This window comes from Leguminivora glycinivorella, chromosome 6 (genome assembly GCF_023078275.1).
Source record: "Leguminivora glycinivorella isolate SPB_JAAS2020 chromosome 6, LegGlyc_1.1, whole genome shotgun sequence".
Taxonomy (NCBI): Eukaryota; Metazoa; Arthropoda; class Insecta; order Lepidoptera; family Tortricidae; genus Leguminivora; species Leguminivora glycinivorella.
The window spans coordinates 22855013-22871895 of NC_062976.1; positions in this window are offsets into that span (position 1 = coordinate 22855013).

A 16883-nucleotide genomic window follows, 5' to 3' on the forward strand; every position below is an offset into this window, starting at 1 on the left:
ATATTATGCCATCTTTTTGCAAACTTGAGGTATTTAAGCGCTTATTACAAGTGTTCACAGCACACGCGGGCATTTTTAATTACCAGTGATATGTGTCGTGGCGATTCTGTGAATGAGCATGAATCGATTGTGAAATTGTATTTACGTGACTTTATGAACATTTGTTCAAGTTTTTTGGCAGAGGGGTAAGTAACTGAAAGGCTACTCCAGTCTATATTTCCTCCGAGCCTACATGTCTATTGAAAACATACGTCAAGTTGATAAGATACATCAAAGTTGTGCAAAAAAGCAACAATTTATTAAATTACAACGCACGTAAAATATGCAGGTACCAGATACCTATCACGAAAGAAAAGCGAAAACAAACCGAGCTTTGTGTAATAGTCGCGTTACATTCAACCCATTGCAACGAAAGTGCAGCCGCCAAATATGGTTCTGTTTGTGATCGCTGTATGCATCACAATTTTCACAGAAATTCTTTGTAAAAGGTGAAACTCTAATTCTCAAAAGATACTAACAAGCTGTATCTGGACGGGGTCAATTGGAGGACAAGCCACACAGAGTAGTTGCGGCTGAGAAATAGAAACATCTTCAACAAACTATTAAATGTGCAATTTACCTTGTGAAGTGATTACCCAGTAATATTGGAATTGGAATACCTAATTTTTATCAGTGATTTCATTTATTGTTGGAACTTCTTAATAAACAGTAAGTTACGTTAAAACATGATTTGCTTACTTTTATCCTTTCGTTACTACACCTTAAACCTGGGTACCTACTTTAAAGAAAATAGTTACCTCGCGTTGAAATAAGTGATTAAGTACCTATGTAATTTAGATCAACTGCATTGCATACGTTTAAACAACATTGTTAATAGGATTAATAATAAGTATTATTGAAAACGATCCCAAATGTCACTGTCAAGTATTTCGCCTGGACATAATGTTTGAGGTACATTACTTGCTCGATTAAGTTTGTTAGAAAATAACAGTAAATTTATTTTTCATTTTAATTAATTAATACCATTTGTACGTGATTACTGATTAGTTAAAGGGTGTATATTTTAATTTTTTGCTTTAGTTACAGGCCCCACCCTGTATGTGTAAACTTGGAAACATAACCTTAAGAGCCAAGGCTGTCAACTAATCAAAGCCAAGCTTAGTGCTTTGCATACATCTCTCCCGCGGGCACCGTCAAGTCTTGGATTATCATTTTATGACCACGTTTATGGCTCCGATGATCCTGGCGAGATTGTTTCGTGAAAAACGTATGGTTTTATGGAAGCCTATAAAGATGACGTGTGTTTGAAATTGTTTTAAAGGGGGATAGGTGATTTGTTTTTCGGCAGCAGTAGTTTTGGAGTTCCATAGCTTAATTGTTTCATGTAAGTTTAAATATTTTATAAAATCGTTAATTGCTTTTATTGAATATTCTTCACAAATTCTTTTTTTTTCTTATAAATAACACAAATTTCAGTATATTCATGTGTTCTGCCTACCTTTTTAGGGAAAACTAGTTAACGTGAATTTATGTATAAGTACTTAAACATATTGACGTTAATTGCGTACCTACTACTGCCAGTTTCTTAATATTAATTTTTGTCATTTTTTTTGTTTACTGTAACTTACAAGTAGTAAAAAATATAGGTAGGTACTTTACATGTTGCACAACACATCACACATAATTAGACCAAAAGCCTCACTAAGCTCCAAAACACTTGACTTTCTCCGCACTGATCAGACTAAAACTTTCCTACTTTAAAGGTCTCTGATAAATGAGGGTAGGCGGCATAACTAAGCGCCGCGGTCCGGCCGCGGGCCGCAAGACATCAGTCTCACTTCGACCGCCGCGTTGGCCGGACGTGCGGGAGAATTAAAAATTAACGGCAGGATGCGATTTATCGGTGTATTGGGTTCCCTTGATTAGTCTGATGCTAAGTGATTTGGGTTTGTTTTCTGTTAACGTATGTTGGGGGTTTCTGCGGATGTAGATACTGAAATTTGGCCAAAATTTTTTTTAATACCACGTCGGTGGCAAACAGTTATACGGCCCGCCTGATGGAAAGCGGTTACCGTAACCTATGGACGCCTGCAACTCAAGGGGTGTCGCATGCGCGTTGCCGACCCATTAGAAACTGAATATTGTTTACTAAATTCCTACTGACACACATAATGTTTTCTTTCCAAATCATATACATGTGAGTGTCTGTCTTATTCTTCTTCACGATTGGCCGCTTAATCGATTTCGATGAAATTCGCTATGGTTTTTTTTTTGGCTAGAGCGAGATCATAAGTTACAGTTTTTATTAATATTCATTGTCATCACAATTCGATGCAGGAGATGGTTAGTAATATTGCATACATACGACCTGTATTGCTACATACTATACTTACATTCAATTTCATTATTAACAAAAAGAAACAAGTGATTGGTTTGTATGTTTTGTAACAGATTCAGTAGTACTGTTAATCAATCAACAACACAATCATTCTCGATAGACCCAGTCTTAAGATCCAAAATGAATCTAACGAAACTTATTTTTCTTCATAGATCCAAATGTACTCATATAACTAGAATGTACCTATTAGCGTGTATATCTTATTCAGGTACCTTTCTGAATATTTTCACTCTAAAAACACTATGATTCCTTCCTTTTCAAATTCTTTATCACTAGTAAATTTTTCATGGCGGCCATTTTGAATCACACACAACCACATACTCAAGTGAAAGATATAGTCCCTTGTCGTCAATAGCAATTGAGGTGTTTTCAATGTAGCGGGTAAGAAAATTGGGAGTAATCAGTAACGCCGCGGTGCCGCTGAAATACGACCCAGAAGGATCGTTACTGTTGCTCGCACAGATTTGTGAGGCAGACGGGAAAAATAATGTAGAAAATATTCCTGTTTTTTTTCATTAATTATTCGAAGGCGCCGGTAGCTTAGCGGTAAGTACGTGCGAATTTCGTTCCGAAGGTCGTGGGTTCGAACCCCGGCTCGCAGCAATGAGTTTTTCGGAATTTATGGGCGAAATGTCATTTGATATTTTTTGCCAGTCGCTTTTCGGTAAAGGAAAACATCGTGAGGAAACCGGACTAATTCCAATAAGGTCTAGTTTACCCTTCGGGTTGGAAGGTCAGATGGCAGTCGGTTTCGTAAAAACTAGTGCCTACGCCAAATCTTGGGATTAGTTATCAAAGCGGACTCCATGAGCCGTGGCAAATGCCGGGATAACGCAAGGAGGATGATGATTATTCGAAGGCCGCGCCCCACGTTGGGCGCCACGCGTCAGCGTTACAAAAAGGATCTAAAGTATAATTGTAAAGAGAAGATTGAGCTGTCTAAGAATAATAATAAACTCTGAAAATAATAATTGATTAATTTAATACATTTTTATTCTACTAGAATACACATAAAAATCAAATGCGCTCCCATACGGGGTAGGTAGAGAACATGAAACTGTTCAAGCTCCAGTGTCACTCCTGGCAACTAAAGGGTTGAAAGAAAACTAAATTGTGACTGCAATAGGTAGGAGTGAAAGGTTGTCAATGCATCGCCCACATTACAATGGAACCCATATCCCACTATCGACTTCCACGACACCCACAGATGAAAGGTATGAAAGGGGGTAATAAAACTTTTGACGAAACGAACATTCTATTTCATACCTTAATTTCGGCGCCCGCCAAGGCAATTTTAACCCCCGACGCAAAAACGACGGGGTGTTATAAGTTTGACGAGTCTGTCTGTCTGTCTGTACGTCTGTCTGTCCGTCTGTCTGTCTGTCTGTCTATTTGTCTGTCTGTGGCACACACACAGGTGTCTGTCTGTGGCATCGTAGCTCCCGAACGGATGAACCGATTTAGATTTAGTTTTTTTTTTGTCTGAAATCTGAGTTAGTCGGGATTGTTCTTAGCCATGTTTCATGAAAATCGGTCCACTATGTCGGGGTCGGCGGTTTTTCAAAATTTTAATTTTGTGGTTAGGTTATTTACACAGTATTTAACATTTACGGAAACGGGTCTTTTTTGTGGAAATTTTTTAAACAATAATTTAGCAAACTGACTGTACTTGGTTGTCCCCTCTACAGCCTTATTCTCTGCCGGCGCAAAATGGTTAATATTCATGACAATCCGCGGCCGCCAGTGAAATTGGTTGCCATTTTTTACGCCCTCACTCGGAGCGCCACTTTAAAAGAAACTTCCTATCTACTGAGAAACAAAGACTTTCTGGGGTAAGTAATTGCGCTTGCAAACTGCGCTTTGGATTTCGGGAGTGGTTTGTTTAATTAAAATTGTTTGGAATTTGTGTCTCTTAGTTTTTAGGGCTTTCAGACTTAGCTAAGATCCGAAGATTCCGAAGAAAAAGAAGTAGGTAACTACAGAAGTCCTTTCGTGAAGAGTAAAGATTACAAAATGTCCATCTTGGTAATGATATAGACAGACTCCCACAGTATGCAAACTTCAATCACGTTAGGCCCTTAAAGCTTTTTTATATTTCGTCCCTAAAGTGAACCAAATAGTAGCAAATAATTTTAACGCCAATTGCAATATCATAAAAAAATATGTTAAAAATAACGATGAAGAAGCATTGATTTCAGATTTATTATAATAATTACTATTACCTAGTTACTACAGTCATAGATTTTAAAGATTATTACTAGGTTAAAGAAACTGTAATATTACTAATTTGAAAAATAAACAGTTTAAATTTTAAGTTTTTTGACCAATAAAGTGAGTGAAAATTCATTTTCTGAGTTGCGAAAGTGACGCGAAGTATTTTTAGAGTCAACGGAAAGGTAATAAATGCATTCTTCGAGCATTTAGATGTCTAAAATACCAAATAAATATTTCAGCCAGGATAGACAAGTCTTGAAATCAATCAAATTCATCATCAGCTAAGAAAATATCGTACTATGACATAGATCTAAAACTATATCGAAATGACAGCAGCAATATCCCCTCAAATGCTCGTATAGTTTATGGCTAATATCAATTAAATACAAACATGGCTGGGTCCGGCAGATTTGATGAAATTTCCGGACGGACGCTACTCGTCCCGGACCGGATATTACGGACGGTCCGGCCGCTGAGCGACGCTAGTTTTTGGCGAGAATGACCTTGATGTTCTTTATGTTTGTGGTGTTTGTTTTGACAAGAGTTTTTATATTTAGGTACACGGACTATGGTTTTATTAAATAACTCGTGTGCAATTTGATTTGACCTTTAAAAACTTCACTCTCTATCCCTTCACCTATTTCCACGTAAAAAAATCACGTCTATTCGTCGCTTTGTTTTGCCGTGAAAGACGGGCAAACAAACAGACATACACACTTTCCCATTTATAATTATTAAAAATAGTATTTTGCCCGCGGCTTCGCTCGCGTCAGAAAGAGACAAAAAGTAGCCTGTGTCACTCTCCATCCCTTCAACTATCTCCACTTAAAAAATCAAGTCAATTCGTCGCTCTTTTGCCGTGAAAGACGGACAAACAAACAGACACACACTTTCCCATTTATAATATTAGTATAGATCCAGAATAACTCTCAAACGTGTCATCGCTTGGAAACGAAGAAGCATCTGAAACGTACCTACCTACTGCAGAATTCAAATTCCACATCCCAGTGACGAATTGTTCCTCCCGTGTCCCACCAGCTGGGACGTGTCGACAGGTTGGAACAAACGGAGTGGAACACGGAACAGAGATGCTTAAGACGCGTTTGTTCCGTAAAATGTATTTATGAAGAACGCTTTGAAATCTTATGAACGGTACTATTCATTTTTAACCCCCGACGCAAAAACGACGGGGTGTTATAAGTTTAACGTGTCTGTCTGTCTATCTGTCTGTCTGTCTGTCTGTCTGTCTGTTTGTGTGTGTGTGTGTGTGTCAGTCTGTGGCATCGTAGCTCACGAACGAATGAACCGACCTAAGCCACGTTTCTTGAAAATCGGTCGACATTGTCGCGGTCAGGGGTTTTTTTCAAAATTGTAATTTTGTGGTTAGGTTATATAGAATACGTCTTGTTCTAGTGTTTTAGTGGTACATACCGAAAATAATTCTTTAAAAATGTGATCAAAATTGCAATACACAGCCATCAAATAATAGCTACAACCTTTTTGATCTTCGATCTCCCATTGTTTTTCACACATGGCCGGAAAATCTCAATATTTGTTGCACTAAAACACGTCATAACAATATATTTAGTCATATACAGAGTGGGGCCTGTAACAAAGGCGAAAAATTGAACGGTAGGCTATTCTCCTTATACTGATCAACATTTGTTCAGTGACTTTTAAAAATTATGAAGTCTTTAAATTTTTAATTTTTCATACAAAATAAATATTAGCTTCAATGTACGCCATTATTGTTATCATTGACGTTGTCTGTCACACTTTAGACTTAACAGAATTCGCAATACATTACCTCTTAGAAAAAACTTTCAAGGGTGATAAAAATCAAAATACAAGTTATTTTTAAAAGTCGCCGAACAAATGTTGATCAGTATAAGGAGAATAGCCTAGAGTTCAATTATTCACCTTTGTTACAGTACAGGCCCCACTCTGTATAAGAAAAAAATGAATAATAAAGAGCTTAAATAGCGAATTTTAATAAATCGGTCACTTGGGTTAAAACGTCTTTTAAATTATACTTTACTATTTAAAACCTCTCTGTTCGAAGTATGTTCAATTAGTCGCCAAACTTTTAACAGTAATATTATGTTGTGTTTTGAAAATATCTTCAATAGTCTTTACCCCGTTTAACTACGTAACTACATACAGCAACTAATTAAACATATCGTCACTACTTTTAAAAAAACTTGTATCTTCGTCTGTCATTGAAAAGAAAATTGTAGTAAGTATGTATGGAATGCATATAGACTTACTGCGTTTTAACTTTGAGGAACAGCGTGAGATACGAAATTTTTTAAAAGTAGTGACGATATGCTAGTATGTTACGGTATTTAATTAGGTAATTAATTATGACTGTTGTAGGTATTTTACTCGCGTTAAAACTACACCTAGGGCCTGTAACCATGGTAACAGACAAAAGTTAGTTGCACGTTAGTTGACTACATCTTCTTCATTCCTACTTTAGAATTTTCATTAATATACAAGACGAGAGGATTCTGGACATGAAATAGGTGTGGCCAGAGCATATTCAGAAAGCGAGCTACCGTACTACGTGGCACAACCAACCAATATCAATTGAACCTCAATTTATTACAAAATTCTATCTATAAACTTTTCTTTTGTTATCTATGTATAAACACCACACAGGCGGTGAAGGGTTAAGAATTTCACCACCCCCTTTCTTCCTGTGGGTGTCGTAAAAGACGATTATGGGATATGGGTTAAATTGTGGCGTAGGCGAGAAGCTGGCAACGTTACTGCAATGTCACAATTTCGTTTTCTTTCAACCCGTTATTTGCCAAGAGTGGCACTGAAGCTTTAGTAGTTTCATATGTTCTGCCTACCCCTTTATGGGATACAGGCGTGATTGTATGTATGTATGTATGTAAACTTTTCTAATAGAGTGCAAAGTAATTTCATACAAATTTTGAAAAAATGTCTGCTGGCTGCTGGCTGGTACCGCTGGTACTTAGCAGTATTTACGTATAAATGACGATTTTGAATCGTAAATAATGAATAGATTGCTGGATTTGATTTAGCTTGATGTTTTATAGTTACTATTTTGTTCGTATTGGTCTGGTGAAAAATTTTGTGTTTCACTCGGTGGCAAAGTTACTTCGTGCCTTCAAACCCTCGCAACGCTCAAGCTTCCACATTTTGAAATAGGTACTCACGACGCTCGCGGTTCAATATTGGAATCATCTGCAATGTCACAATTTCGTTTTCTTTCAACCCCTTATTTGCCAAGAGGCAGAACACATGAAACTACTAAAGCTTCAATGCCATTGAAGCTTTAGTAGTTTCATGTGTTCTGCCTACCCCTTTATGGGATACAGGCGTGATTGTATGTATGTATGTATGTAAACTTTTCTAATAGCTCACTTTTAGCTCTAGTATAGTTATTTGTTTAACTGCACGTGCCAATATACCCGAGCAAGCGAATGATTCCAATATTGAACCGCGAGCGTCGTGAGTACCTAATTCAAAATGTGGAAGCTTGAGCGTTGCGAGGGTTTGAAGGCACGAAGTAACTTTGCCACCGAGTGAAACACAAAATTTTTCACCAGACCAATACGAACAAAATAGTAACTATAAAACATCAAGCTAAATCAAATCCAGCAATCTATTCATTATATTTTATGATTCAAAATCGTCATTTATACGTAAATGCTGCTAAATAAGTACCAGCGGTACCAGCCAGCAGCCAGCAGACATTTTTTCAAAATTTGTATGAAATTACTTTGCACTCTTGTGGATAAAATTCAATTTTGCTGTTTTCGAAGAATCAAGAGGGCCTTTACCAGCCCCGAGAACCTCTAAAGGAACAGTAACCGTAAACTTATCGATAACTGAAAAAAAAATCCTTTACCTTAAGGCTCATTTAGATTTCGTGCAACTCCATCGGCCTATCAAATGCCGCTTGGTGATGAAAGTCGCATGCGAGATCTCGTACCGTACCGTAAGCCCGGAGGTTTCGATGAAAAGGGTCGCATGATCAGTGAATATGCTTGTTGAATCACCCAAGTAGTTGGGATTGCTCTCCTGTGGCCAGGCCAGTCCATACTGGTTATATTGGCCGTGAAATATTACTCCCCTGATAGCTTTCTGCTTCTAGCTTTCAACAATGGCGTGTTAAGATGACAGATGTTGTTATGTAATATTTTGCCTCAAATCATTACGAGTGGGTTAATATAGTATTAAGTAATAGTCAAAAAAGATGAGTGGCGTAGGTAACAATTTGAGGCGAAGTCGAAAATTGTTATTAAGTAAAACGCCACGAGTATTTTTTGACTCAGTTAAACACCGTTGCATACAATACTTTTTCTACGACCTTGCACTTAGTTTTTAATAGTTTTCTTGAATAACTTTCGTGAAATTCACACTGTTTCCTTTATTTTGACGCAAAGGTTTGAACTGTCAGCTCAGCTGCCCAAAGCCTTCCCGCGCACGCGCGCAGTATCGTTATAACAATGCGTTGCCATGGTTACAGAGCCAAACAATGCGTTTTCAGTTTTTTCAAAGCCGGCGGACGCTGGCTTTGGGAATAGACTTTTATGTAGGGTTTTAAAGATCTATGCACGACCCTGTAAATGACGAATAACAGTTCGGGAGTAGGAAAAAGGATTTTTATAGCATCGCACATTTCTACGAAAATTATAGACAAAAATAAGAAAAACTCGTTTTTTTTTAATTCGTAAGTCAATTAAATTCAAACATGACATTGTCGTCAGATAAAGGTCTAACAATTAGGATTCCGTAGCCTGACTAAAACGGGACCCCATTACTAAGAAAGACTCCACTCTCCGTCCGTCTACCTGTCTGTCTGTCCGTCTGTCCATCTGTTTGTTTGTCCGTCTGTCTGTCCGTCTGTCCGTATATCTGTTTGTCCGTCTGTCTGTCCGTCCGTCTATCTGTCAGTCACCAGGCAGTGCACTTAATACCGATTTCTCTGCCATTTTCACTGAAAGTTCCATAATAATATAGTTATCTCGTTCGGTCACATTCTCCTTCTCTCAAGTCAACTCTATACTATTGTACCTTTGTATTTTTATCGTAGGAATGCATAATTAATTGGCACTAATCAAATCAAAGCTGATCAGTGATCACCGCAAATTAAAAAGTTAAAAACCTTTGAGGAAAGTAGCCACTCCTCGTTAGTATCGCAATAAATAGTAGCCGCCAATAAAGCCTTTAGTTATTCGTTTTGCCGGACATCACACATTCCGTTTAGAGCCGGCAACTACTGCCCAAGTAACAAGCGGGCATCAAGGCCAATTCAAACTAACTGTTACGTACATCTTCGTAAACCACTCATAATAAGCAAATAGTACACTGAACAGCTTGTGACTTTTAACAAGCTTTTATTTAACTTACCTTGTTAGTAGTATGTTAGTTTGGGTCAAAACCTAGAAGCTAAATTTGACCCAGTTCCCGGTTTCCGATTGTGCTAAAATTTAGCACACGTATGGAAATCACGTGACAATGCAATATTATGGTATCATGGAGCTGATCGGATGATGGAGCAGAAAGCTGGTCATAGGAACTCTGTTATGAAACGTCTTATCCCCATCGAGTAAGGGGTTTTTAGAAACGTCTTGGAGAGCAGTAGATGACTGTTGAAAAAAAGGTACAGTCAGCGATAGAAGCTTGTGCCAAAAATGAAATTTTTGCCTATAAACTTTTAATGTGATGTATCTAGAAAGTTAAACCGAACCGCTTTGCAAGACGCTATAGCTGATGACTTGTGCCCACGTAACGCGACAGCAAATGTCCAAATACTGAATAGCTTAGCTTGTAACTGTTTATGTTTAATGGTTTAGTGCTATTGCGAAACGCTTTATGTATGTCCATCGCTCTTCCACGTAGCAGCGACAGTGACAATTACGTTTCGTTCGCTTGGCCTGAACTAGGGTACGTAGCTAAATGCACAAACGCTCACGATAATATCTGTTTCGTAGCTATCTATCTCTATCGCTCTTGCATATTGGCGCGACAGAGCCATACTGACTGTCTAGCGACGACGATTGCCATTCGGCTACGACGGCAGTACGCTAGACGCTGCCGCTTATAACTTGCGTCCACGTAAGGGGACAGACACTCCCGTCAGCATAACGAATGTCTAAACACTGAGTAGCTGATGAACAATCTGCATACTGGAGCGATGCGATCTGTGTTTGGGACACAGAGAACCTCCTATAGAGTGGCAATCTTGTATATTTTGTTCGCGATACGAGTCACCAGTGTTTGGGGTGCGAGGAGCGGGCGGGGAATGTGTTAAGTGCGCTGTGATTGGTCGTTTCAAGGACGGCGGGCAGTCGCGCCAGATGAAAAGGGACAGAAGTATGACTGTCCCTCTACTGACGCGTAAGTGGCCAATGTAAGTTGACCTATGCCGGCTCTGAATAAATTATAAAGATGACTTATTTGTGGAATGTAATGCCGTCTGTTTTTAAATTTGAGCTTCTTGTTACCTTTCCACACCATTTCACACTGTAGTGGTGGCTTGTAGGTGGCCTCTGTAGGTGGACATCTTTAAGGCATCAAAATACCCTTTTCCAATTTTTTAGTGCGAAAAACACGCGCTGCTTTCGGGTCTGTTACTTGGTCGATACTAATCGGGCACGGCAAGCGCCCGCGCTTATATCAGTGCAAATACTAGGAAGGCTGGCGACCGCGAGTCGTCTTGTAATGGATGTCTATAGGGGTTGGTCTGTGGTTTGGGATTAGTCGCGACTATTGATACACACGGCACGAATATTAAAACAACAGCTTTTGACTGTTTTTGATTTGTTTGATCCAGAAAGTTGATCCTTTGCGGTAGACGTTACAGCTTATGAATTGCGTCCATGTAACGCAACAGCGAATGTCCAGACACTGAGTAGCTTGTAACTGTTTAATGCTATTGCAAAACGCTTCATATCTGTTTATCGCTTTTCATATAGCAGCGACAGCAGGGTTAGCACATGATTGCCTCGAGAGTATATTGCCGCGAGGTAGACTACCCGTCCTTATGTCTTTAGTACAGTCAGAAGATGACGTGTGACCTATCTCGCGGCCACACACTCATCGCGGCCATCACGTGCTAGGCCTACAGAGACAATTGCGTTTCGTTCGCTTGACCTGGACCAGTACCTTAGAGCTAGACGCTATCGCTTATGACTTGCGTCCACGTAACGCGACAGACACTCCCGTCAGCATAACGAATGTCCAAACACTGAATAGCTGATGAACAATCTGCATACTGGAGCGATGCGGGCTGTATTGGGATTAGTCGCGACTATTGATACGTTAAAACGTACCAATCACGATGCGGGATATTCCTTTTTGTATCTGTATCTTTACCATGAGCGTGACAGAGACAGAGCGAACACGTGTGACGTGTTCATAGTCGCTAGCGACTTCCGCTCGCCCCAGGACGATTTCACGGATGGATGGACGATTTTAGACTAGCATGTTTTTAATCCCCGACGCTAAAACGACGGGGTGTTGTACGTTTGACGTGTCTGTTTGTCTGTGTGTGTGTCTAAGAGTTTTGAATGATTCACGGTTATTTTCATTAGACTTATATTGACCGGGATATAGACCGTGATTACCTTTTTGATTTTTGTCGAGCTCCCGATATTTCACGGGTAATCACGGTCTATATCCCGGTCAATATAAGTCTAATGTGTGTGTGTCTGTCTGTGGCATCGTAGCTCCCGAACGGATGAACCGATTTAGTTATTTTTTGATTGAAAGCTGAGTTAGCCTGGAGTGTTCTTAGCCGTGTTTGATGGAAATCGTTCCATTATGCCGGGGGTTTTTCAAATTTTAATTTTGTGCTTAGGTTACGATCGTAGCGCGTTAAAATTTGGCGCCTATGCGCTCTTTAGACAGGGTGTAATTTTTATAACCGGCAATATTTAAGGAAATAATTATATGAAAACCTGCTTTACTAAAAAAAAAAACAACATTCATACAATGAACAATAAGCGCTTGGCGGCGCATCAGGATGAAAGTGGTAGATTTGTAATGTTTTGTAAAAAAATACCTAGAAAAGTCTAGGTTTTATACAAAAAATTACAAATCTAGCCATCGCTTGACATATTCAATTCAATTCAAAACCTTTAATGTCATAAACAACACATGTCAAAAATACAAATACATACACTATGTTCTCATTTTAAAAAGAAATCATTTAAACTTGGTAACAATATAGGTAGTTATTATTTCACAACTTAATTACAAGAATTCAGTCATTTGAGGGTAGGCGTTTATCAGGAATAACTTACTGAAACGCTTACGTGACTGCCCACAGCATACCGAATGAGCCAATCGGCCCAGTCCCCCTGGGGCGGGTTGTAACAGCCTTCCGATTAACTGGCGTGTTTTAATTCCCGACCTATTAATATTAAGTCGATTATGAAACTAGCGACACGATTGCCCTAGTTGGAACTTTTATAAACGCTCTAAAGTACAGTGGGGCAAATCTCGATTGGGGGGCAAATGTAACTGGTCCATTTTTTTCATGTTTTACAATGATTGCATTATTAAATAGAGTGTCCAGCGGTTATATATGGTAGGTGTGTTCAGTGGATACATGTAGAACTCAACATCATAGTGTAATAATGGAAAAAATGGATCAGTTACAATTGTCTCCCAGTCGATATTTGCCTCGTTGTACCTTATAGCCTGTGTCTTAAGGCATTTAAAAAAAAATGTAACTACCCGAAAATGTACAAATTGTTTATTTACGTTCTTTTTAACCGACTTCAAAAAAGGAGGAGGTTCTCAATTCGACTGAATGTTTCTTTTTTTTTTTGTATGTATGTTATAAATATCTAAAAGTAAAGTCACCGGCATAAATAAGTGATGATTTCTGTACCTTGTCGCATTTAATCATTTGACAACTTCGTATGACATTTCAAACAAGATGTTAATGTGACATGGTACAGAAATCATCACTTATTTATGTGACGTGTTATAAATGACGCTTCTTCAAACATAACTTGATCTAGAGATGATTTTTTTGAGGTAACACTCGACTTCGAATCACGTCGTGAAAACACGAATACTTCTTTTTTTGGCTTGTTGTTAAGGTTTGCATTTTAATGAGATACATTTTTTTATCCATTACCATTTTTAACTCTGATTATATTTGTAACTAACATAAATGAACTCCAAGTAAGTAAGTAGTTTGAAAAGCAAGTGCTGGTGGCCTAGCGGTAAAGAGCGTGCGACTTTCGATCCGGAGGTCGCGGGTTCGAACCCCGGCTCGTACCAATGAGTTTTTCGGAACGTATGTGCGAAATGTCATTTGATCTTTGCCAGTCGCTTTTCGGTGAAGGAAAACATCGTGAGGAAACCGGACTAATTCCAATAGGCCTAGTTACCCTTCGGGTTGGAAGGTCAGATGGCAGTCGCTTTCGTAAAACTGCCTACGCTTGGGATTAGTTGTCAAAGCGGACCCCAGGCTCCCATCATCATCATCATCATCATCATATCAGCCCTATATCGCCCACTGCTGAGCATAGGCCTCTCTTCTAGTACGCCACTTGTCCCGGTCCTGAGCTAGTCTCATCCAGTTGTGACCCGCAATTTTCCAGATGTCGTCCACCCAACGAGCTAACGGATGCCAGGCTCCCATGAGCCGTGGCAAATGCCGGGATAACGCAAGGAGGATGATGGTGAAGGAAGTATTCTGAAAGAAATGTGGTAAATCTTTAAACAAAATGTCTTAAATATGTTCGACCCACAGACCAACCCCTATAGACATCCATTACAAGACGACTCGCGGTCGCCAGCCTTCCTAGTATTTGCACTGATATAAGCGCGGGCGCTCGCCGTGCCCGATCAGTATCGACCAAGTAACAGACCCGAAAGCAGCGCGTGTTTTTCGCACTAAAAAATTGTAAAAGGGTATTTTGATGCCTTAAAGATGTAGTGTGAAATGGTGTGGAAAGGTAACAAGAAGCTCAAATTTAAAAATAGACGGCATTACATTCCACAAATAAGTCATATTTATAATTTATTCAGAGCCGGCATAGGTCAACTTACATTGGCCACTTACGCGTCAGTAGAGGGACAGTCATACTTCTGTCCCTTTTCATCTGGCGCGACTGCCCGCCGTCCTTGAAACGGCCAATCACAGCGCGCTTAACACATTCCCCGCCCGCTCCTCGCACCCCAAACACTGGTGACTCGTATCGCGAACAAAATATACAAGATTTCTACTCTATAGGAGGTTCTCTGTGGTTCGACCGGAAAGTTTCTTCCGCACGAAAGTCAATGTGCAGAATGCACCTTTTCTTTATTTCCGATTATCGATGCAGGGTGTCTTTTCACACAGGTATGTTTCATTTATGCAGTAGGCAAAACAAGATACGGCATATTAAAGCAATACAAGGGTTTTAGGATCTTTAAAGTTAGACTGCAGTGTGTAATTGCGACATTTAAATTACTGTTGAAAAATATCATTACAATGCGCGCTGAATTATTTATTATGAAAAAAAAATAGTTTTTGAATGGTAAAACTTAATATAATAACATTCAGAAATAGCCAAGATTCATAAACAAAATGTCAGTGCTCATCTCACAAATAAAATGATCTTACTAGGATTCGAACCTAGAATCACCGATTGACCGGCTTCACAGGCAGACCTACGGTCAACACCCGAAAGATACACCCTGTTTTTTTTTAATTCCGTTAACTTTAAGGCATGGTTCTTTAGATCAAATACAATTAATTTCTCTAAGAAACTAGCGTCTCAACTCTTACGGTTATCGAGTTATTAAAAAAATAAAAATAATTACTGAACGTGTGTGTGACAGCCTTTACCACTTCCCAATGTTATTTGTTTTGACATGTGTTGTCAATCACTTGACACTAACTTGAAAATTATTCTTAAGGGTCTCTCACACTAACTAATTCATTTATCATGTATGAAAACGACGAAAAAAATGTTTTTGCGACAACTAAAAGTGATATACAGGTTGGTTCCTGATAATGAACCTAACAACGTGTCGAATTTAACGGAAACAAAAAAAACACGGTCTATACCCCTCCAAACGACTACTATACTATTTTTTCTATACTTGAGAGTCATCCTGTATGCCCATAGACATATATTGTACTGCACAGACAAAACCTACATTTGTACTCGCGGTCGCGAATTTCCCGGTACATTAGCCCCCGTTGTTTTATGTCCGACATTTCGCTCCCAAGTGAAATAGCTGTTTTGAATATTCCCAGTTTTTTTTCAGAAGGTTTTCTTAAACTTGTGAAAAATCTAGTGTAATTTGAGTTTAGTGATTCGTTTTAAAAGCATAATAATTAATTTGTAAGTCATGCCGCCTTTATTTTAGAAAGAATTTCTCGTTCTAAAATTATTGAAACATTCACGTTTTTGTTTATTATTTTATTCGTGTTTGTTTAGCACTGGCACCTAAATAGTACATTATGATACAAGTGCGTAGAAAAGGAAGTTCGAAACGAGTGGCGATAAATTAAAACACGACCGAAGGTCAATTACCTTTTTGCACGTGTATCGTGCGACGTTTTTCAGTACAGATGGCCCTCCGAAGTTTCGACCTGACATATAATGAACTACTCCTCGCACTAGTGCTTAAAAAAACATCATCTATACTGAAAAAAATATATTTTTTTATGGAAACATCACGTGGTCACGTGGAGTTTCTGCCTCAGCCCGGACCTCATTATGCCGAAATAACTAAAATCATCTTACCTACTTAACAATTTTTATGAAGCTTAAAATACATTTTAAAGCCGAAAAATGTATATCTTTATGTTACTTAAACAGAATTTTTTCTTTCCATTTTGAAAATATATTTGTTTGCAGACATTTCTGCTTCTTTAAAATTAATGTACTTACTTATTACATAAGTGTAGAAAACAAGAATTTCATGCGTTATTTCAAGGAGCATTTTACCCAAAGCTAAAAAAACTAAATCGCATTTACAAGCAAATGCACTTCTTTGTCACTGCACCAAGTTTTACAAAACAATGATTGCAGTCTGGAGCTAGCCGGGGACAAATTGGGAGAGATATCAACTTAGACGTGTTGAAATTGTGGTGAATAATTGTGGTATGTGTTTACGTGTTTTATAGGATAAGTTCGTTTTTATCTTGTTCTAGTGTTTTAGTGGTGTTAGAAATTATTAGAATAGAATAGAATAGAAATGATTTATTGTTTACCGTGTACAATGGATTACAATTTTTACACAAACATAATTATGTCTCAACGGCAACCATTTTCGG